Genomic DNA, 22,866 nt, shown 5'->3' on the forward strand with positions numbered 1-22,866 from the left:
TTACTGTGAGCTGCCATCAGTTTCTCCAGTATCTTCAGTTCTCCCAGATCCAAATCCACTGCCCTGTGCACATCTTTCACTTGTATATGATATAGCATGCCCACTCTATTTAACACATGCTTTACAGTTTACATTTTGCAACATTTTCCCCCAACAAAAACAGTAACAGACCTATTTTTTGACCAGCTTCCCTACTCTGCATGCTGTAATTTTCTTGAAACATGAAGCTAGAGATATTTTCCTAACAACATTTGTCACCATTTCAAAAATCATCCTGGAGAGACAGCAAAGTGGCTTTGTGAGAGAGAGTTTCTGTAGCCCTAGACTGTGGTGTGAGAATAAATTGAACAGCAAGAGTCAGTTAATTTTAAAAAGGACTTATTTAGGCCATACACACTCTTCCTGTATGTCTTCAGTGCTTGAATTCTGGGGCATTCTGTAGAGACCATTTAATAGGAAAAACATCTGACCCAATGAGCAGACGGTCAAAGTGTGTTTTTAGATGGGGTTATCAGTCACCACCCAGGCGCATACTTGCATCTAAACTTCAAAGCCAGCAGAACTATTTTTTAAAAAGTTTCTGTAAGATACATGGCTCCTGTTCTCCTGCAAAAATCGTGTAGCACATTAATCATTTGCTACAAAAGAGATGGCTTTTGCATCAGTGAATGACATTAAGCATCAAGTAGCATTCTGGAAAGCAACAAGCCTATCTTTCCAAGAAACATCTGCTGCATGAGGAAGGCGTGCAATGAGTAAGTATGGTTATAGTGAAATAACCTTATGGCTCTCGTTTGGTTTTACTTTTCAGTCCCTTTAAGAGTGAGATAATATTCCAAATAACACAGTTTGTACAGTTTTTGAGCTTCCTTGGATGAAGTACAAAATGTAATCATAGCAAAAGAAATTTAAGAACCAGCAGGAATATATTATTTCCAAAAAGGATACTTTTTTTTATTAACAAAAGAATAATTTTAGTATACATTGAGTTTAAAAAAAAAAATACCAGAACCCAATTTGTGATCAATGTTAATGTAAAATTAACTTTTGCCACTGTATTAATTCCATCCTCCCACTTAGTCTCTGGAGTTGGTTTTGACAGATATGTAGATTTATTTAAATGCTATATCAAGAATCAAGTAATCCTTCTGACATAGCTTTTTAAATTAAAAATGTATATGTCCCTGACCCACAACTGGGTCAGCCAATGCTCATCAGGTGATGGAGGACACTTTTGCTAGTTTGCTTTGTTCTCTGTGCACCATTTATAGACAAATGGCCTGATGCTTCTCCTTCTGGAAGCTAACTGGAAGATTTGCTTTTGACTTCAGTGGGAGCAGAATCCAACTCTGTAAGAGGCCCTTAGTGATATGTATTATTTAAGTTAAATCTCAGACAGCAAAAGGATCTTGCTTTATTCTTACCATCTAACAAAACCCTTAAAACAGGGTTTCTTCCATTAACCAGGGTCATCCAAGTCAGTGTGGTTGCACGTGAGCAACTGAAGGCAGAATTTGGCTCATGCTGCATGAAGAAAGGCAAGGCACAGGTAAAGTAGCATTAACCAGAGCTGTTAGGTTCCAAACAAGGACTGGAAGAGTTGATATTTCCCCTTTTCCGCCCCACACCTTTTACTATGACATGAGTTTTGGCTCATGTTCTCTTTATCTCTCCAGCTTCCAGGGTTTGCCCATCATCTTCCTTCCTTACCCCAGCTCTCCAAACTGAGACTTCATTGACAGGAGGGGTATGAATGAGGATGGCTGGTGGTAGGGAAGATGAGAGGGTTGGGGAGCTCAGATGAGGGGGTAATGAGTACACATAGGGGTGATTGTCAGGTGGACTGGGGGACAATAAGACATGGGTGCCTATCTGTCAGCCTCATGTTTTCCCCCTTCTGTGTGTGCAGGATCTGGGGGGTCCAAGGCCCTCTTCCACTCCGCCCTCTCTGTCGGGGTCCCTGCTTCTCTGGAGTGTCTGAGCCCCTCTCCCTGTTCCTCCACGTGAGCCTGGATCTGGGTGAACTGAAGGTAATGCAAATTTAAACATCTGAAATCCAGAAAATAAATAGTGAAGATATACAACACCCCTGTGTCAGGTGGGGGACTGGCCAGAGTGGGGGGGCTAGTTTGGAGGAGGGGAGGAGTGAGTGGGCCTGGAGCATGGCTGGGGAAACCTGGCTGAAGCAGGGGTAGAAGTCCCAGCTGGGGGTGGGTAGTAGGAGCAAGGGGCCCAGCTCAGCGTGCAGCTTGGGCTACATAAGCAAGGTAGTTTGTGGCCCTCCAGTAAGCTGCTGCTTGTGATATTTATTTGCAGCAGTATAGGGCAGGAGACAACAAGGAGCAACTTCTTACATGTTAATAGCTTCCACAGTGCCAACTAGTGGCTTAATGAACTGGAAATGGTGGGGGAGGGGGAACTACATGTTGTGGGGGAGGAGTGGAGAAAGAGAATACTGCAGTCTTCTCTCACACTTAAGGTTACTGTAACAACCATGTAGTAAAACTGTCAAGATTTTGGGACCTAGGCCATGGATGAGATTTCTCTCACCAGCCCTGTTAGCAACTACATATTGCAAATATTTCAAAGCATGACCATCATCCCCATTGCATTATAACAAAATGTACTGGAATGGGGATGATCACTGAATACATAGCAACCCTGTGGCCAACTGGAAAGACCACTAGACTAGGACTATTCCTAGCTCTGCCATTGGGCTACTGAGTGACCTTGGACAAGTCACTTCAGAACTCGATGTTCTGAAGGGCACAGGCTTTCACTGGGCAGTCTTAACTCTGTGTTAACAAAGGTTTGTTGCCATTTAATGAGTGAGTGTTAGAGTAAGGATGTCCCTTGTTCAACACCCACTTCCCCAAGCTTTCAGACACTCTGTGTGGGAGGAGTGGGCTGGTGAATCTCCTACATTACTGGCAGAGTTGAGAGGAGATAGAGGGCAATGTTGTGCTGACTTTGTGTCATCTTTTGAAAAATTCACTGTTTACTTTCTCTTTGTGCATGCTTCCTGCATGCTCCCAAATTTTTGTTGTATTGCCTCTTTATACATCCTACCTTCTTCCATTTGCCCTCTTGGTTTTGTTGCTTTATGATCTTTCCAGTATCTTCCACTTACTCAAAGTATGGATTTGAGTCTATTAGCTCCCCTTTGCCTCAGTTTCCCCATCTGTAAAATAGGGTTAATACTTACATGTATCTAGCTGCTCCACAATTGAGAATTAATTAATGTCTGTAAAGTGCTTAGAACATATAAAGTACTAAGATATTATTTTACTTTATTTACTATTGACCCCTAAGGACTTTATTGTAAACACTTCTTTCTATGCCTGTATGATATGTAGTATTCAGAGATCCTCTCTGTCTTGAAGTCTGTGGAGTTTGAATGGATCTGAATGTCAAAAGAACAAAAAACTAACTTGGCATATATCAATATGGATAAAGAGCACCTGAAGAAATGGCATGTGTCTGTCTTTCACTTATAAAAATCAGAAGTAAAAGAACAACAGCCACTTCAGTTCATAAGGTGACAATTTAAAATATTTTTCATGTTATTCCAAGATTCTTCTCTCACAGGATCTAGAAAAATGTGCTCATATTCTGATTGCAACCAGGCAACTTGATAGGTTGGTACTATATAGAATATACACAATTGTGTTTTATTATAATTAGTACAAGTAAATGGAAAAGAACCAAAACATGTGACAACATCCAAATACATTTCACAACTTTGTTACTAAATCTAAAGGTATCATTTTCTTTCATAAATAAACACTGCAACAAATTCATCTGGAAAATTTGTTCTAATTAATATATATAAATGACTGTAATCACATTTACTTTTATCTTTTCTTAGCAACTTTTAACACCATAATTTTGGTGTCATACTTCTAACAAGGAATTTAATTTCTCATTTTAAGTAACTTCAAAATTAGTACAACTCTGTGTATCTAAGGATACATCTGCACAGGGAAAAAATGGCAGAAAGTCTCGGAGTCCGGGTCTGCAGAGTTAAAAATAGCAGTGTAAATATTAGTACTAAGGGTGGAGTCCAGTTTCTGAGACCCTCCTTCTCCATCCTGAGGCTAAATGTCTATACTGCTATTTTTAGCCCTGCAGTGTGAGTCCCGCGAGCCAAAGCCAGTGGAACCAACTCTGAGACGTGCTGCCACCAGTCATCTTTTGCTGTGTAGGCATACCCTAAACATGTATCGCGCACTCTGCAGATGAAAAATGTGCAAAGGATATAAAAATTCTTGTACATATATGTGCAAATCAGCTGTGTGTGCAAATTCACCTAATTACTGATTTGCGTCCAATTGTTACCCAATTTTTGCACATCATAATTTCATATACAAATTTGAATGCATATGGCTACCCAACTTCAAAAAAAAAAATCTCTCCCATTGCCTTCCCTAGTCTAAAATAAATAACTAAATTTCCAATTTTTTTCAAAAGGGGAGGATAAATGTGTAAGATATTGTAATCAATGTGGGTAACTTAGTAGACATTTAAGATACAGGTTTCAGAGTAACAGCCGTGTTAGTCTGTATTCACAAAAAGAAAAGGAGTACTTGTGGCACCTTAGAGACTAACCAATTTATTTGAGCATAAGCTTTCGTGAGCTACAGCTCACTTCATCGGATGCATTCAGTGGAAAATACAGTGGGGAGATTTATATACACAGAGAACATGAAACAATGGGTGTTACCATACACACTGTAACAACAGTGATCAGGTAAGGTGAGCTATTACCAGCAGGAGAGCGGGGGGGGGTGGGAACCTTTTGTAGTGATAATCAAGGTGGGCCATTTCCTAATCAATTTATTTGAGCATAAGCTTTCGTGAGCTACAGCTCACTTCATCGGATGCATACCGATGCATGCTTATGCTCAAATAAATTGGTTAGTCTCTAAGGTGCCACAAGTACTCCTTTTCTATTTAAGATACAACGACTTTACAAACCCATTTTTTCTGCTGCTTTACAAAAACCCTAGCATTTACTTGGGCATTGCACATATACATACAGAGCACCTCCTTAAAGAAACTTGCACATGTTATCATGGGCATTACAAGTCTTGGAAAAAAAAAATCTTATGGCAGTAAAACTGCTGCTATTTTTCCATATATTTAAGGGCCAGCTGCTATACTTCTCAACTTGTGCTTTCATTGAAATTAACATGGGCTTTTATGAGACAAAACCACAGATAAAGGATTCTGTTTTGCAGTTTGTCCCTTTTCTTGCTACTGCTGGGGGAGAGAGAAAATGCAATGCAATGGTGGCTTCTAAAATATAATTAAATTAGGAAATAAATTACAGGGTGTTCACTGTGTTGTTGTTGGGTTTTGCTCTGCTTTTTTGTTTCTTGGGGTAAAAAATAATGTTTCCTCAGTCTGAAGTTGATTCCCATACTTAATTCTGCATTTGCTTAAATTCAGTACATTTCTGACATTATTGGCCGTATGAAATAACTAGCCAAGTAGTGGAGTACTGTTGGTTGATTATACAATGGTGTTTTGTGTTGTCCAGTAAAACCTATTCCTTACTTTATCTGAATGACTTACTCTGTTCTTGGAAAAAAATTAAAAATAGCATGTTACAAAAAGTCAGGTATTGTGATAACCTTTAAAGCCCCAATCCTGCAAACATTGAGGTACATAATTATGCATGTGAGTAGTCCTGTGGAACTCTGAATGTGGGAAAGTTACACACATACATGTAAGTATTTTTTGAGCAAATCATAAGTGGCCTTCCCTCCTAGCCCCAACAAATACATAGATAAATAAACAAAAAGAGAGCATGCTGAAAGCTTTTATACACAAACATCAAATGGACTTTTTTTTGGTCAAAGGAATCCCAAATAAGGATTTAATCTAGATTGAACTAAGCAACTGTTTCAGATTTTTGATGTAACTAGTGATTATTGAAAATGTTTTGAATTTTGCATGTTAGTGTGTTCTTAAGTATTGGTAAATATTTTATGCAATTGATAAAATAATTTTTCTCAAAGAGTAGAGTGGACTACAGAATACTCATGACTTCTTGGATACCATCAACTGAAGGTACTCATTGATTTTGTTTCCATATTTACTGTATTGCTCTGTGGATCTTTCCTTGAGATAAGTGTAATTGAATCTTCTACTTTACTTTAGACTCATCTCCGTTTTACATTATTTGAGTCAAATTCTTCATTTGATCTTCTAGCAATGAGAAAATTAACCAATTCACCTCATTATGAGGTCTCAGCAGCACCTACCTTCTATTTAAATTGTTGACAGATGGGTTCCAGTTGTGGTCACCCGTGCAACCGGGGTTAACTAAGTGACAGATACGTGGATTCATTTTGAATTTTTTAATCATAGCTTAACACTTGTCAGCTTCAAAATATACACTGTTGGGAAATTAGTGTCCTATAAAGTACTATAGCAGTTGTAAGTCTGCAAAGAAAACAGATTGTCTAATTTTTCCATAGGTAGTGTTAACTGTCTGGACAGCTGAGAGTCAAGCCATCAGGACACGCTGCTTTGTTTGATTGGTCTCAGTCTTGATTTGGCACATGAAAGGAAATGTGAGGAAGTTTCAAGCACAGATCATTCTGCAAGTCCAAAGATTAGGGTGAGGTCAAGTTCACTTGCATTTTCACAGTGTCTCATTACAAGCATAAAACAAAGTAGCATGTAAGCAACATGAGGTTTATTATAGCAATGATTTAACTTTCAGGAGGTTCACATTGCTGGAACATTCTAATTTTCTGTTTATTAGCATCAAAGAAACCTACACTAGTAAAGAAATAGGGAAAAATTATAATTTTTGTATGTTTGCAATGTGATTTTCCCCCTCTAAGTCTGAGATGCAACTTATACATACTTTACCAGTATTGTATGTGACTGCAAAATAGGCTTAACATTTAGTAAGGCGTATGTAATTTATTCATGTTATATTAATTCAGGCCATAACATTACTGTAAATAACCTCCTCTTGTAGTATCTTCTAAGCCTAAGATACCAAGGCTATTGCAGGAGTCTGTGTGGTAGGGAATGTTGAATTTTCAGTGGTGTCCACTGTAGTTATGAAACTTGGTGGGGCCAGTGTGCAATGCTTAATGAGCCTTTTCTTTTTTGCTTGGTTTGGGCTCAGGATTCATATGAAGCAGAAAGTCAAAGGGCAAGTGTGGGGGTGCAAGTAAGGTAAGGGCTTAGGCATAGTCCCCAAACTGAGCTCAGTGAATCTGAAGCCCCAGTGGGTATGTCTACGCTCCAATTAAAAACCCACAGCTGGCCCGAGCCAGCTGACTCAGGCTTGTGGGGCTCAGGCTAAGGGGCTGATTAAGTGTAATGTAGTTGTTCGGGCTTGGGCTGCAGCCCAAGCCCTGCGACCCTCCCCCCCCCTTGCAGCGTCCTAGAACCTGGGCTGCAGCCTGAGCCTAAACGTCTACACTGCAATTAAACAGCCCCTTAGTCCAAGTCAGCTGGCATGGTCCAGCTGTGGGTGTCTAATTGCAGTGTAGACATACCCATAGACACCTATTCCCTTATTCTGAAGGGTGCATAGGAAAAAGGATGTGGTAAGTAAATGTGTGGGAGATGTGGCCTTATGTGCAACCCTCGGTACTCCAAGTAGATGGGATACACTGTCCTCTTTGGCCTTAAGAGCTGTAAATAGGCAGGAGTAATTATGTGGGTACACAATAGCCTGTTTATCTGTATGGAACTGAGTTTCCCCTAAGGTCTCTGTCACTGTTTATCTTGTACTTCAAGGTTTGATCCAGTGCCAACATCAGCCAATGGGAGCCTTGCCACTGACATGGATAGACATATGTATGACATCCCAGACCTGTACTCTGCAGTACCAAGTCCCAGGTATCACATGATTTCCTCCTGAAGCCATACATTGGGCCAAGGTTGACTTTAAACTCAATCCAGGCTCACCCAAAGGTTCACAAACCTCAGCAAACCTGTTGGTTAGGGATGAGCCGTTACTTAACAGCCAATAACCCTCCTCCCCACTCTCTGCACTGTGGAAAAATTCAGATTCCAGTGTGAGAGCCAGAGCCTCACTTGTTGTAAACTGCCTTACTGCCATTGAATTCTTGGCCTGAGTTTTGCATTAACCGTGTTTTAAAAAAATGTGTTGACATTTAAAATGTATGCACTGGCGTTCAGCAACACTCTATGAATACCTGTTTTTCCTAAGGGTGGGTTGCTGGTTAATTGAGCTCATCGTTAAGCCTCTCTTTAAAATTAGGTAGGCTAATTTAACCACAGGCCTATGTGTAAACATGGTTCTATTTTTTTCCCAGTACAATATTATGAATGAGGAATATATCTGCGTGTTTGTGTATAATAAAACAATGTTCCTTTTTCTTATCTAAAAACACATCACAGATAAGTTGCTCAATTACAAATGGCTGGATTTTTGCAAAAATAGAAATGCAGAACACATGTGGCCAGTCCCCTGCCCTATGTTACACCTATGCAACCCCGCTGAGGACAATGGATTGACTGTTTGAACTCTTCGCTTACCAATGTGCATGTGAATAATTACCATGACCATGCATGCAATTATAGGAAATGTCATGCAAATACAGCTAACTGATAAAGATGCACGTACACTTATTGCAGTTGTGTACGTAACTGCAGTACAAATGATGAGGATGCAAAATTTTACAAATCTTAGCCTATATTATTTAGTAGTGATGTATAGCCAAGAAAAACATTTTAAGTTTCCTCAGCCGTTTTAACCATGGCCAACTTTTTATTTACTATTCCCTGAGACTGTGGACTATAAGTAATGCAATTAGACTGGAAGAAACATCGTTTTTTGAGGCCTTGGAACATCATGATTCTAATGCTGGAAGTTGTCCCTAAGGTTGTACATTTCTGACTGTAGCCTGAAATGTCAAGCCTGAGATTTGTGAAATGGAATAATAGTTGGCCCTTTATCATTGAGGCACTGATCATAAATGCCTCTGAAAATTTAAGAATATACTTTTGGACTATCCTAATAGCTACCCTTCAAATTAATCCACCGCTCTTGTCACAAAAATAGAATTCAACATGTTACGTGTAAAACCGTAATAATGGGCATCTTTCTAAATTCTCTTTGGATCTCTGCACACAGCAGGCAGTTCTGATGATGAAAATGCAATGCTCAAAGTGAAATCAAAGTGTAGCAAATATTATGTTGTGGTGGAATATGGAAACATTAAAGACCAGAACATTGATCTCCTGTTAATAAGCATCTGCTCTTATTTTTATTTTAGTAAATTGTTTTCTTCCTGATTTTTTTTACATAAACGTTCAGAAGGGAATGTTTAAAAAACAGAAGGGCCCAACCATGTGAGATACCGATCACCCTTTCCAACTGCGGTGGGAGTTGAGCACCTCAAGGGACTAAACCTGAAGTGCGAATCTCTCATATGGTTTTGGAGGATGATTTTATGGGGAGAAATGTAGGGGAACATAGCTCTTTCACTTAATAGCAACAGCTTTTCTATCTATTCATTCTTCTAGAATGGTACTGATCTATGAAAGCAATAGATTATAGTAGGTATTCTGTGCTTTTCTTTTTTATGTTGCTCTTCTCATATTAGTTGTGGCTCCATACTTGACTTTATGTCCACACAAAGCTGGCCTCTCTACCTACTTTATCTGGGCTGTCTACCCTCTATATGCAGTCTACACTGAACAAGGCAATTAGAATGTGATAAGATCAGTGAGGTTGGGATACTACTCCAGTCTCCTTCCTGGTGGTATATACAATACATGAAAACATCAGATATCTAATTTAAACTTAGATCTGCAAAATGACACATGCTGTGTAAACCAACTTCCCCAGAAAATAGGGTGATCCCCTATAATGTATGTTAGTTTTCTACAGTGGCTCAACTTGAAATTATTCTCCATTGTTGGTTTCTAGTCAATTTGTATGTTCTCCTTCCTTTCCATTTCACTCAGAGTACTGAATATTTTCACAATCTGTGCCTCCCAAATTTCAACTTTGCTTCCTTATGCCATTGCTGTTAGAACATTGGTGCAAAAAATGTATTTTTAAGGAGAGGCAATTTTCCTCTTCATGACAGTGTCTAATCTTTCAAAGGTTCTCCATCAAAGCTTTATACATGTCTTCAACTTAGCTTTGTGTTTTGGAATAACAGATCAGTCGGACTACACTCTAATTTTTTTTTCCATTTGCTGCAGTTGTTTCTTACTCCACATTTGCATTAAACATGATTTTGATCTTTGCTGTCTATCTTCTTGAAGCTTTACTGAGACATTCCTGACTCTTACCTATGTGAACTGCTTGACCACCAAGTTTTCTTGTTAAATGCTTTTTATTTCAAAGATGGTAAATAATGCAGCTTAGCTACTGTTGTTATACATAAATGTAAATAGTTAGAACCTAATTCATTTCTCAGTTACAGCTGTATAAAATCTGGAATAACTCCATTTGTACTCCAAAGTTACACCAGTGTAACTGAACAGAATTTCAGCTTTTTAGAAGACAACATCAGGCTATTATCCATTTGTGTATCTCCACTATAGTTCTCAGTTATAATACAGTCAAAGCTGTTTTATCCAGCATGTTGGGGGAATTTGGGGTGCTGGTAAGTGAAAAATGCTGGTTAATTAAGAGGAAGGGAGTTTGGGTTCAGGAGGGGATGCAGGGCTGGGGCATGAGAAGGGGTGTGGGGCGCGGGCTCTGGGAGGGAGCTTGGGTGCGGGAGGGGGCTCAGGGCAGGGGGTTGGGATTCTGGGGTGCCGGATCCGGGAGGCGCTCACCTCAGTTGGATCCCCACAAGCAGCAACCTGTCCCGGCTGCTCCTAGGCGGAGGCGCGGCAGGTGGCTCTGCGCGCTGCCCCCGCCCCGAGCGCTAGTGCCACAGCTTCCATTGGCAGGGAACTGCAGCCAATGGGAGCTGCAGGGGCGGCGCCCTGTGGGTGGAGGCAGTGCTCGGGGCAGGGCGGGGGCAGCGCACAGAGCCGTCTGCCGCGCCTCCGCCTAGGAACAGCCAGGACAGGTCACTGCTTGTGGAGAGCCACCCAAGGTGAGCACCCCCCCCCCCGGATCCAGCACCCTGAGTCTCCTCCTGTGCTCCAATCTCTTGCCCCAAGCCTGCTCCTGCACCCAAACTCCCTCTCTCTTAGTTAACCAGCATTTTTCACTTACCAGCACCCCCAGTTCTCCCAACATGCTGTTTTAAACAGCTTTTGCTGTAGAATTGGAAAATGTATAGAGAAGGGCAACAAAAATGATTAGGGGTATGGAACAGCTTCCATATGAGGAGAGATTAAAAAGACTGAGACAGTTCAGCTTGGAGAAGAGACAACTAATGGGCGATACGATAGACATCTATAACGTCATGAATGTTGTGGAGAAAGTGAATAAAGAAGTGTTATTTACTCCTTCCTAAAACACAAGAAGCACAGGTCATGCAATGGAATTAATGGGCAGTAGGTTTAAAACAAACATAAGAGAATATTTCTTCACACGGTGAACAGTCAACCTGTGGAACTCATTGCCAGTGGATGTTGTGAAGGCCAAAAGGATAACTGGGTTCAAAAAAGAATTTAGATTAGTTCATGGAGGATATTGGAGTATAAGTTCAATAGCTATTGGCCATGATGGTCTGGAATTCAACCCCATGCTCTGAGTGTCCCTAATCCTCTGATTGCCAGAAGCTGGGACTGGATGGTGTGGAATGGATCACTCAATTAAATTGCCCTGTTCTGTTCATTCCTTCTGGTACTGGTCTCTGTAGGAAGAGAGGATACTAGGCTAGATGGACCATTGGTCTTGTCCATCCTGGCCATTTTTATGTATATCTCTATGACTTCTACAGATGAGTCTTTTAAAGGAGGTCATGGATGTCCCACTTGGCCTAGGGAATGTACATGATACTGGACCATTGGTTTGGTCCAGTATAGCTGTTCTTATGTTCAACATTTAAAATTTAAAGAATGATAGATGTTACTTAAAATTCTTTCTCATTTTAATGCTATTTAAATAATTTTTCTCAGATGGCTTGCAGGTATTTTGCTCAAGGCATAAGCCAAAACTATATTTTCTGTAGCGTACAGAAATATATACATTAGTTAAGATCAAGGGCACTGACTTTCTAATTTCCCCAGGGGTCTCGACCCCTGCTCTGCCCCAACCCCGCCCTCACTCCACCCCTTCCCCCAAAGCTCCACCCCCACTTTGCCTCTTCGCACCCCCATTCTGCCCCCTCCCACACCTCTTCCTACCTTGTTCCACTCCCTCCCTCAAGTATGTCCCACCCTCGCTCCTCCTCTTCCTTCCCCTGCCCCCTCCCAGGGCCTCCTGCCCACCGCTGAGCACCCAGAGAGTCGGTGCCTATGATTAAGATGCACTTTATCTTAAACTGTGAGACCTATTAAATATACATGTTGAAAACTCATATTCAGAATCTTTATTACCAGCTACATCAGCTAAACTCCTGTAGTTTGTGGATAGATTTAATATACAAACAGATTCTTGAGCCATTTTTAGTGTACAGAGCTAAGCAAATGATAACTTTTGCAATTGAGAGAAATATTAAGAGAATCTTCCTAAACAACAGCATCAACCTTTACATTTCACTAGGTCTGACTCTCATTTATTGACATTATTTAGAGAGCTCTGCAGGGATACAAATTTATATCCCCCGATTCGGATATCCACGGATATAAATCGATATCTGCGGAACCGCAGGGCTCTCCCGGGAACCGCAGCGGTGAAAGGAGCAGAACATGGGGCCACCGCTCCCAGGAGCCAGCGCCCCACCCCAGCCCTGTCCTCTGGTGCGGCTGTACAGACCCCAGACAGGAGATGCAGACAGCTGCGTGAAAGGGATGGGGGTGGGGCTGGGGGCAGTACAGCTGCACGGGAGGAGCTGCCAGTGCGGGGCGCTGGCTCCTGGGAGCAGTGCCCCACGTTCTCCTCCTTTCACTGCTGCGGTTCCCGGGAGAGCCCTGTGGTTCCACAGATACTGATTTATATCCGTGGATATAAATTTTTCTCCGTGCAGGGCTCTGATTATATATCTGTTTTAGCGTAGAGTATAATTAATGTTGTGCTGTGGAGTAGTGGTTTAGCTATGTAAGATATGTGAACTCCATACTGTGAAGTATTTTGTGTATTCCCTCTGGCTTTACAAATGTAGTTTCCCAGAATTGTAGCTGCTATTTCTGTTTTAAACTCCATTATTTAAAAGTTTATATTTCTGATTGCATTTAGGTGAGCCCATGAGGTGGGCTCACCTTTGGTTCCTCCTAGGGCTCTAGTCCATATAAAATAGTTTACAAGAGCACTTTGCTGTGGATGAAGACTAGTTAGGCTGAAATGTGGGATTTTAGGAGGTGTGTTTATTTGTCATTGCTGCTGGATCATAGGAATGGAACCAACAGCGTGAGTGGAAAGGAAGTATAGTTTGAATGCATGGACCTGCACTTCTGATCTAATCCTAGTGTTGATAGCTGATAGATTTTTCTATAGTAGCATTGGACAGGGAAGTCTTGTATAGGGCAAAATGTGGGATTGTGTTTCATATTCTCTGAATCTAAAGGAATCTAAATAGGGGTGTGCCACCTTATACGGGTCCCTCAGCGTGAGAGTTAGGCCATCTCAGACTGCTTTACATTCAGATTAAACATCCACTTACTGTGGTTACTTTTGCCAACGTGAGAAAGTGCTTTGTGGAGCTCACAAAAGCTTGTCCCTTCCACCACCAGAAACTGGTGCAGTAAAAGATATTACATCACCTACCTTGTCTGTCTCCTACCCTGGAACCAACAACAGTACAAACCATCCACTTACTGACACATAGTTAACCCTATTTATCCATCACTTCTGAGTTTGGTTTGGATTGTTCTTTTAACACATGGCAGCCAAAGCAAGTGAGCAGGCCTCATTAATAAACATATATAAAAGTTATATTGTGTATCAAAAAACTATACCAGATCTGAGAACTGTTTTAATGCATTCTTTTACTTCATAACTACTGGGAGTATTAAAACAGCATACTTGGAGTTGCAGGAGTTACACTATTAAGTGACAGAGTAGCAGCCGTGATAGTCTGTATCTGCAAAAAGAAAAGGAGTATTTGTGTCACCTTAGAGACTAACAAATTTATTTGAGCATAAGCTTTCGTGAGCTACAGCTCACTTCATCGGATGCATTCAGTGGAAAATACAGTGGGGAGATTTATGCTCAAATAAATTTGTTAGTCTCTAAGGTACCACAAGTACTCCTTTTCTTTTTACTATTAGGTGAGTTTCACTGCATCTCTCGAGCTCTCTGCCTGAGTGTCTCAAGCCCTCTGGTCATCTCTTGACCCTTCTGACTGCATTTTTAAGCTCAATGGACTGTGCATCTCAGTCTCTCTGCTAATACCCATTATTCGGGTGTCATCCCTCACCCCCTCTGGCACAATGACACTCAGAACTAGCCTAACAGCCAAATGATGAGCAAGTAGTTGCACATAATGGGCAGGACTGAGGGAGAAATCTGAGGGTGGAGGGAAGGGGGTGTTGGATGGTAGTTCTAAGGCAACAGTGTAAATGTCTAGCCAGACAGTCCAGAACCACTTCGTTACATTACTCTGCTTCATACCCTGCATGTCAGGTTAGAACTGTGTCAGGGATGGGTCCTGAAAACTTAAGAAGGAGATCAGGTATCTCTTATGATAGAAGAACACATCAGAGTGTCCTGCCCCACTAGGCTCCAGTCCTGGCAGCTAAGTTCTAACACTTTATATCCATGTATAAGTGAAATAATGGAGAATATCTCTAACATTTTTGCTGCTTTTTTTTACTTTGGCTTTAATTATTTTGAATATACTAAAGATTCTAGTGCCCTCTCTGATCTTAAAACAGGTACCATCTCTCAGCCTGCCTGTCGCTTCAGCCCAAACTCTACACACTCTGATAGCAGATTATTTGAAGCTATGCAAAACCATTTGAGGACAGAGACCTTTTTCTTCTAATCAGCATTAAAGCTTTAAAGTCTTCAGCACCTGCTCTGATCAGAAAACAGTATCTTATGTGGAAAAACGGTCTCTTTTTTTGTTTAAAAAACCCCAGCTTTTCCTCCACTGCTGGAACTGAGAGTCTGATCCAATGGGAAAGACTCTCACTGACTTCAAGAGCAGGTGTGCTGAAACAGTTTTTATAGTTGGGGTGCTGAGAGCCATTGAACCAAACTGTAAACCCTGGATATAATGGAAATCACTTCAAGCCTGGGGGTTCAGCAGCACCCCCCGCACCCTTAGTTCCAGCACCGATGTTCAAGAGGCTTTGGATGAACATTTAAGTTAGCATGTTCTTTGGCCAGCAGAATTTAGACAGCTTACATTGAAGCAGAGAGAATTCTGTAAGATGCTGCCTGGTCTTAAGAGCTATAAGGTCTAGATATATCAGTTAAAAATGAACTGTTGAGAAAAAGCTACCGACGGGACATATTGAGTATTAAATTATATTTATATAAGGCCTTTCATTTGAGAGGATCTTAAATCACCTCAAAAATTTAGTAAATCAAATTTAATTTGTGCATGTTTACAGATACACAGATATCTGCAGTGGGTAGGTGTGTAATACATCCTGGATGTGTTTATTACATGCAGAGAAAGAGCTGCAGAGAATGTGGATAAGTTCACTCATTTAAATGCTGCCCCCTCTGGGATGGAAAGCAACTGCTGTTAAACAACACGTACCAGAGCTACACAACAGTTTAAGACATTGTTGAAGACTTCTGTATCTAGTCTGAACTAAAAGGAAGCTGTTCATAAGCAGAAATATACTTCCCTTTTTAAAAATGTACAGTATTTAGGTTTTCGAAAGTCATCTGAAATAAAAGTAGTATAGTTTAATTAATAAAAATGATTGTATTAATAAAATCTTGCACATCTTTGACCTTGTCTATTGATGTAGCCCAAAGCATCCAGAATGATCCTTATTTTTATCATGTTTAATGCACAACAAAAATGGGGATAAAAGTTTTCACTCCGGTACTAACTTTTCTGGTAACTGGCCCAGATTAGTGCCTGCTTAACAGAGTCTTCATGCTTATGTTTTAAACATTGAATACTGTATATCCTGCAGACCAAGAGATGTGCAACTACAAATAAACATTCTATACTGACAAAAGTATTTGTTGTTAATTTTAGATGCATCTCTGCAGTGATGGGATTATCAACACACTAACAAAGGATATTTATAGTAATTTTGAGGACCACTCTCTTTTCCAGCTCTCTAGCGCCATCTTGAGTTTGTTCTATTTAACAGAATATTCCAGTAGCAAATTTTCACTAGTTGCAGCATAATGCGTACACAAGCAATGGAAAGATAGTCCTTTCTTGCTGGCAAGCTGAAGAGAAACACAATTACTTAGCCTAATCAAGACTACACAAACTGCAAAGAACTTTAGAAGGTGTTGATTGGGTAACAGGATGTTAGATTAAATATGTGGTAGGCCAGTACAGTGTAGTGCGTGTGAGCAGGAGCAACTTAAACTCCTGGCACACAATAATGAGTTCTAAATAAAATGTAACAATCGGTAACTCTGGACTGATCAGTGAAAACATCTGCTACATTGGCGGTGATGGTCACAAAAGCAAACAAGATTTTAGGATACATGAAAAAAGGCTAATACGTTGAAAATACCAAATTCCATTATACAAATAAATTGATGCCATGTGATTGCATAAATGTCCTTTATGGAGCTTTGCCCCTTCCTCTGAAGCAACTGGTACTAACCACTGTTGGAGAAAAAAGTAGATCATTGGACTGATCAGGCATTGCAGTTCCTATGCTCCTAACTATTTATTAAATAAAATCCATGCATTTCAAAGACATTTGTGGAATAGGACTATGGAAAGTATGGTGCCTGATGTATTACAACCATGCATTCAGTATTTAAGCTGAAGCTTATATGAGTAGTTTTAAAACATCCTCCTTCTCCCCCAAATTTTCCATATTTCTGTTTATAGATTTTTTAGCTTAGAATTGTTCTCTCTTCATTGTCTTTTCCATTTTCTTATTTCATGCTCGCTTACAGAAATGTTCAGTCATTATTCAGTGCTCAATAGATTTTGTGAGTAATCAGTTCCCTGGGCAGCAGTAATATGATTATAAGGCCATCATTACCACTAAAATGATCAATGGTATCTTCCCCTATCCTTCACTGCCGGAGATATACTACAAAGATCTTACTGAGTGCTGTGCCTCTAATAAAAATTCTCAATCTGAAACGCACTTGATATTACGGGAATCTCCACTAAAGAAGCAAAGTACAATATGGAATGCATGCTTATGCTATCTTCCCGTATTTGTGTGTAAAATAATGGCAACTTCTCGTGCTTCTCTTTCCCCTCCCCACCCCCACCTACAGGCTAACTCTTTTAGGCTCCATTTACACTCTCTGCACATAGCAGTAATTCACCACCAGCACAGATCCACCAGAGAGCTAGATGACACAGTAGTGGACACATCTGGTCCAGATTCTTTGCCTTGCTTTGTCTTTTTTGTGCTTCTCTGGTGGCAAAAAGAGGATGGGATGGGACTGCTGCTTCCCTTCCCACAACAAGAATACCTCCCTGATGTGGAGGAATCCACAGGGTTTGATGTAGAGCCACTATGCTCAGTTCCTACACCCCCCTGTCTTCCCTGCCTCTCCCCCCGTGCAGGGGATGTGTTGGAATGAGTCTGGTGTGAGTGCTCTGGCATACAGACACCACCCTATGTTGAGGGCAGCGCAACTGCACTGCATCAGCCTTCAAAGGCATTGTACCTCAGGCAGGAACATTACCTCCCAGAACTACCAGCGCAAAGGAAGAATGTACCTACTACACTTAATGGTTCACATGCGTGCAGCGTGTGCTCCCATCCATGGCTGACCAACTAGCTCCCTCCCCACATCTTTTGGAGTGGTTTGTGGCACTAGCCCTGTGTTGTAAAGGCTCATCTCGGCGCTTATGTTGTCTCCCCCACCTCTGCACATCCCCAGAGGGACTGATCACTTTCTAGCCTGAGATGAGCTTCTCCAAACGAAGATGTTAATTTTATAATACACTGGAGTCTGTTAGCTCATCTGACTGTTGGTGAGAAATGATCTAGCCATAGAAATGCACTGGAGGTGCCCATTAAATCCGCTTTCAGAATTGGTGGAGGTGACCCTTTCAAAGGACGTTCTCAGAAGTGGTCATCTCTGGAAGGTGGTCTATCGGGGTTTGTGATCACAGCACTGTCTTTCATATGTAATTCCAGACAGTGTCACATCTGGGGGCAGGGGAATTCTTTTGGAAATGCCATGGTGCTGCTCCCTCCCCCACCCCCCAATTTGCAATAGTAACCTTTCCACATACATACCAATCTCTGAGCATAACGCAGTTTGTCGGACAAGTTCATTTAATCTCATCCTCTGTTCGTGGTGCCAATTTGTGTGCCTGGAGCAATGGCTTTTTGCTTCGTTCCAAAAAAATGTTGAGCGATTTTAAAGATTACTTTGGTATTACAGTTGGGGCCAGTTTGTTTTTACATGGTTTACATTCCCCAATAACTATTAGCAGACATTCATATGGATACTATAAATCCTTTCCAGCTAGTGTGTAGGTTGCTTGTTATTGCAAACGTATGTGTATCAAAGAACCATTGCACTATTTAAACTGTGCAGTGTAGAGAGGATGGAAGAGGCAAATACTATCCAAATCTAGCTGAGCAAATAAGGGGGTGAAGACAGCCAAACAGGCATCATTGTATTGTCTGGGACAACCTAGAAAGATGGAGCAAAAGGAGAGACACACTTTCTGTGCACCATTTCCTGGCCATTTTCCAGTGGCAGTTAATGTTAACTGTGTCATTGCCAGCAAGTGGGCAGGGCAAAGGTGAGGCAACAGTTAATAGAAGTCAAACTGCGAGAGTTAGAGATGTATGAGGAGTAGTGTGAAGGGGCTGTTCTGGCTCGAAGGTACAAGGAGATCTGCAGAATTTCCCTGGAATTTCAGGACATTGTATGGTTGGAAAATCCACAACCCCCATCTCTTCTGTAGGCCTGCAAACTTGTTTCTTTTTGAAGGGATGATGACTCTGTGTAGTTCACCACATCAAGTTTACCAAATCACTTTCCGCTCTCGGTTTTTTTTTTCCTATGTGAGGGATCATGGAATCATAAAATATAGGGTGGTGAGGGACCTCGAGAGGTCATCTAGTTCACCCCCTGCATTGAGGCAGGACAAAGTAAACCTGCACCATACCTGGTGGGAGTTTCTCGAACCTGTTCTTAAAAACCTCCAGATGTGGAAATATTCCAGCTGAGGTCTCGCCAATGCCAAGTAGAATGGACCAATTACCTTGTACTTTCCATGTCTTACATATGATACTTCTGGTTAACCTGCCTCAGAATGATATTTGGCTTTTTTGCAACTGCATCATACTGTTGGCTCATATTCAATTTGTAATCCACTCAGACCCTCAGATCCTTTAGCTCATAGAAATTAGGAATGAGGAAAGACCCATTACATGTTTTAGGCCACTCCTTGCCAATTCAGGATTATTCCCTAAAGTATATTCCCTAGGCCAAGTGGGACATCCACTACTGCCTTTAAAAGACCCATCTTTAGAATTCATATAGATGTACATAAGAACGGCCATACTGGGTCAGACCAATGGTCCATCTAGCACAGTATCCTGACTTCTGACAGCGACCAGTGCCAGATGCGTCAGTGGGAATGAACAGAACAGGGAAATTATCAAGTGATCCATCCCTGGTCGTCCACTCCCAGCTTCTGGAAGTTAGAGGTTTAGGACACCCAGAGCATAGGGTTGTGTCACGGACCATCTTGGTTAATAGCCATTGGTGGACCTGTCCTCCATGAACTTATCTAATTCTTTTTTGAACCGTTATTCTTTTGGCCTTCTCAAAATCCTGTGGCATGAGTTACACAGGTTGAGTGCATGGTGTGAAGTAGGGGCTATTTACCTCTCTCCATTCTGAAAACTGATCCTTTATTTCTACCTTTTGTTTCCTGTCCTTTAATCAGCTAACTGATCCTTCCCTCTTAACCCATGACTGCTTATTTTGCTTAAGAGCCTTTGATGAAGAACTGTGTCAAAGACTTTCTGAAAGTCCAAGTACACTGTATCCTCTGGATCACCCTCGTCCATGTGTTTGTTGACCCCCTCAAAGAATTCTAATAAATTGGTGAGGCATGATTTCCCTTTACAAAAGCTGTGTTGACTTTTCCCCCAACAAATCATGTTCATCTATGTGTCCAATAATTCTGTTCTTTACTATAATTTCAACCAATTTGCCTGGTACTGAAGTTAGGCTTACTGGTCTATGATTGCCAGGATCTCCTCTGGAGCCTTTTTTAAACATTGGCATCACATTAGCTATCCTCCAGTCATCTGGTACAGAAGCTGATTTGAATGACAGGTTATATACCACAATTAGTAGTGCTGCAATTTCATATTTAAGTGCCTTCACAACTCTTGGGTGAATGTCATCTCGTCCTCATGATTTATTACTGTTTAATTTATCAATTTGTTCCAAAACCTCTTCTATTGACACCTGAATAGGGGACAGGGCCTTAGATTTGTCACCTAAAAAGAATGGCTCAAGTGTGGGAATCACTCCCCTGCCTTGCAAAGAACTCATTTAGCTTCTCTGCAATGGCCTTGTCCTCCTTGAGTGCTCCCTTTTGCATCTCGATCGTCCAGTGGCCCTACTGATTTTTTTGGCAGGCTTGCTTCTTCTGATGTACTTAATTGCTGTTAGGTTTTGTGTCTTTTGCTTTTCAAATTCTTTTTTGGCCTACCTAATTGTACTTTTACATTTCACTTGCCAGAGTTTATGCTCCTTTCTATTTTCCTCACTAGGATTTGACTTCCACTTGTTAAAGAATGCCTTTTTGCCTGTTGTTTAGCCATGTTTTCTGGTCCTCTAACTGTGCTTTTTTTAATTTGGAGTATACGTTTAATTTGAGCCTCTATTATGTTCTTTTTCAAAAGTTTCCCTGCGGCTTGTAGGCATTTCACTCTTGTGGCTACCTTTTAATTTCCATTTAAATAGCTTCTTCATTTTTGTGTAGTTCCCTTTTCTGAAGTTAAATGCTATTGTGGTGGGCTTCTCTGGTATTTTCCCTCCAACAAGAATGTTAAATTTAGTTACATTGTAGTCCCTATTACCAAGCGGTTCAGCTATATTCACCTCTTGCACCAGATTCTGTGCTTCACTTAGGACTAAATCAAGAATTGCCTCTCCTCTTGTGAGTTCCAGGACTAGCCACCCCAAGAAGCAGTCATTAATGGTGTCTAGAAACTTTATCTTTGCATCCCATCCTGAGGTGACATGTACCCAGTCAATATGGGAATAGTTGAAATCCCCCATTTTTATTGAGTTTTCTATTTGTTATAGCCCCTCTAATCTCCCAGAGCATTTCACCATCATGATCACCATCATAGTCAGGTGGCTAGCATAGGTGCTAGAGCTAGGAGTGCAGGGGTGCTGCAGCACCTCCTGACTTGAAGTGGTTTCCATCATATCCAGGGGTTACAGTTTGGTTCAATGGCTCTCAGCACCCCCACTATAAAAAGTGTTCCAGCACCCCTTGTGATTGGTAGTATATTCCTTCTGCAGTGGTTCTCAAACTTTTGTACTGGTGACCCCTTTCACACAGCAAGCCTCTGAGTGTGACCCCCCCCCCCTTATAAATGAAAAACACTTTTTTACATTTAACACCATTATAAATGCTAGAGGCGAAGGGGAGTTTGGCGGCTGACAGCTCACGACCCCCCCACACACACCCTGAGGGGTCACGACCCACAGTTTGAGACCCCTTGTCCTACTGTTATACTCTTATTATACAAGCATGGAAAAAATGTGGTATAAATTTATTTTTTGACATGGCCATAGCCCAATTTTAATGGTCTCTCGCAATCAATTTTAAAAAATTGCTCCTAGTGTAAGACCTTGTTAACCAAGTTTTATCCAAAGCTAATTTTTACAGCCCTATCATACTACCCAGAGAATAGGAGTTTACAGTGGAAACATTGACCACCCCTGTATTGATGTGAATGGCATTACTATAATTTAATTACTCTTCCGTTTCTTTCTGCCACAAGGTGTGAAATGTTAGGTATATACCTTATGAGATCACAAGCAATCATACCACAGTACTGTTTCAATCGGTGGTAAATGAAATCATTCACTATCCAATTACATTCCAAAAGCGTTTGCTTTAACAGGCTGACTACTTTGCTAATTTATCAGCTAATCACTACAAACGCATTTGGCCTCAGTTCAGAGACTGTTGGGTCCTGAGCCTCATGCTGGGGCTAATAGTACTGAAAAACCTGACATAATTCTGCGTAATGAAATTAGTGCAATCCTGACCCACGCAGCTGGGGACAAGTTGGAACAAATGTTTGTTTGTCCAAGGTCATGTGTGTCTCCCTGAACACGTACACACAAGAAAAGTTCAGTATTCTAATTAATATTTCATAGTATCCTTGCCTAATAATTGTAAATAAAAACACAGGACAGGATGGAAAAGTCAATTTTCATACAAACAGAACAGTCTCACAAAATTTTACTTGTGCACTGACTCAGAGGGAGGGTGGTTGTATTTTTGATTGGGTGAGTAAAGCATATTTTCATTGTGATGAATGCAGGCTAGTAGGCATTGTGCTTGGACTGGTATATTTTCCACAGATTGAAGAATGGCTTTATACTAAGGCACTGAGCTGCGATTTAAGAAATCTAAGCACAGTTCCTGGCTGTGGCACATATCTTCTCTGGGATCTTCAGCAAATCACTTCCGTTTCCCACCTGTGAACTGGAGATAGATAAAGGATGAG

The 22,866-nt window shown here is 41.1% G+C and overlaps 1 long non-coding RNA gene across 4 annotated transcripts in view; it reads left to right on the forward strand.

Moving 5' to 3' along the window:
• The first annotated feature begins 565 nt into the window (after window positions 1-565).
• The window catches only part of LOC144271727 (uncharacterized), a 28,513-nt gene continuing 6,212 nt past the window's right edge, over window positions 566-22,866 (forward strand). For 2 of the 4 annotated variants that reach the window (XR_013347411.1, XR_013347414.1), the window contains exons 1-7: window positions 566-755; window positions 1,468-1,549; window positions 1,910-2,030; window positions 3,357-3,538; window positions 6,029-6,075; window positions 6,486-6,628; window positions 7,771-7,872. This is a non-coding gene — a long non-coding RNA (uncharacterized LOC144271727). Of the gene's footprint in view, window positions 756-1,448; window positions 1,550-1,909; window positions 2,031-3,356; window positions 3,539-6,023; window positions 6,076-6,485; window positions 6,629-7,770; window positions 7,873-22,866 lie in introns of all 4 variants that reach the window. The other 2 variants (XR_013347413.1, XR_013347412.1) reach the window with 2 other exon arrangements.

This window comes from Eretmochelys imbricata, chromosome 10 (assembly GCF_965152235.1).
Source record: "Eretmochelys imbricata isolate rEreImb1 chromosome 10, rEreImb1.hap1, whole genome shotgun sequence".
NCBI lineage: Eukaryota > Metazoa > Chordata > Testudines > Cheloniidae > Eretmochelys > Eretmochelys imbricata.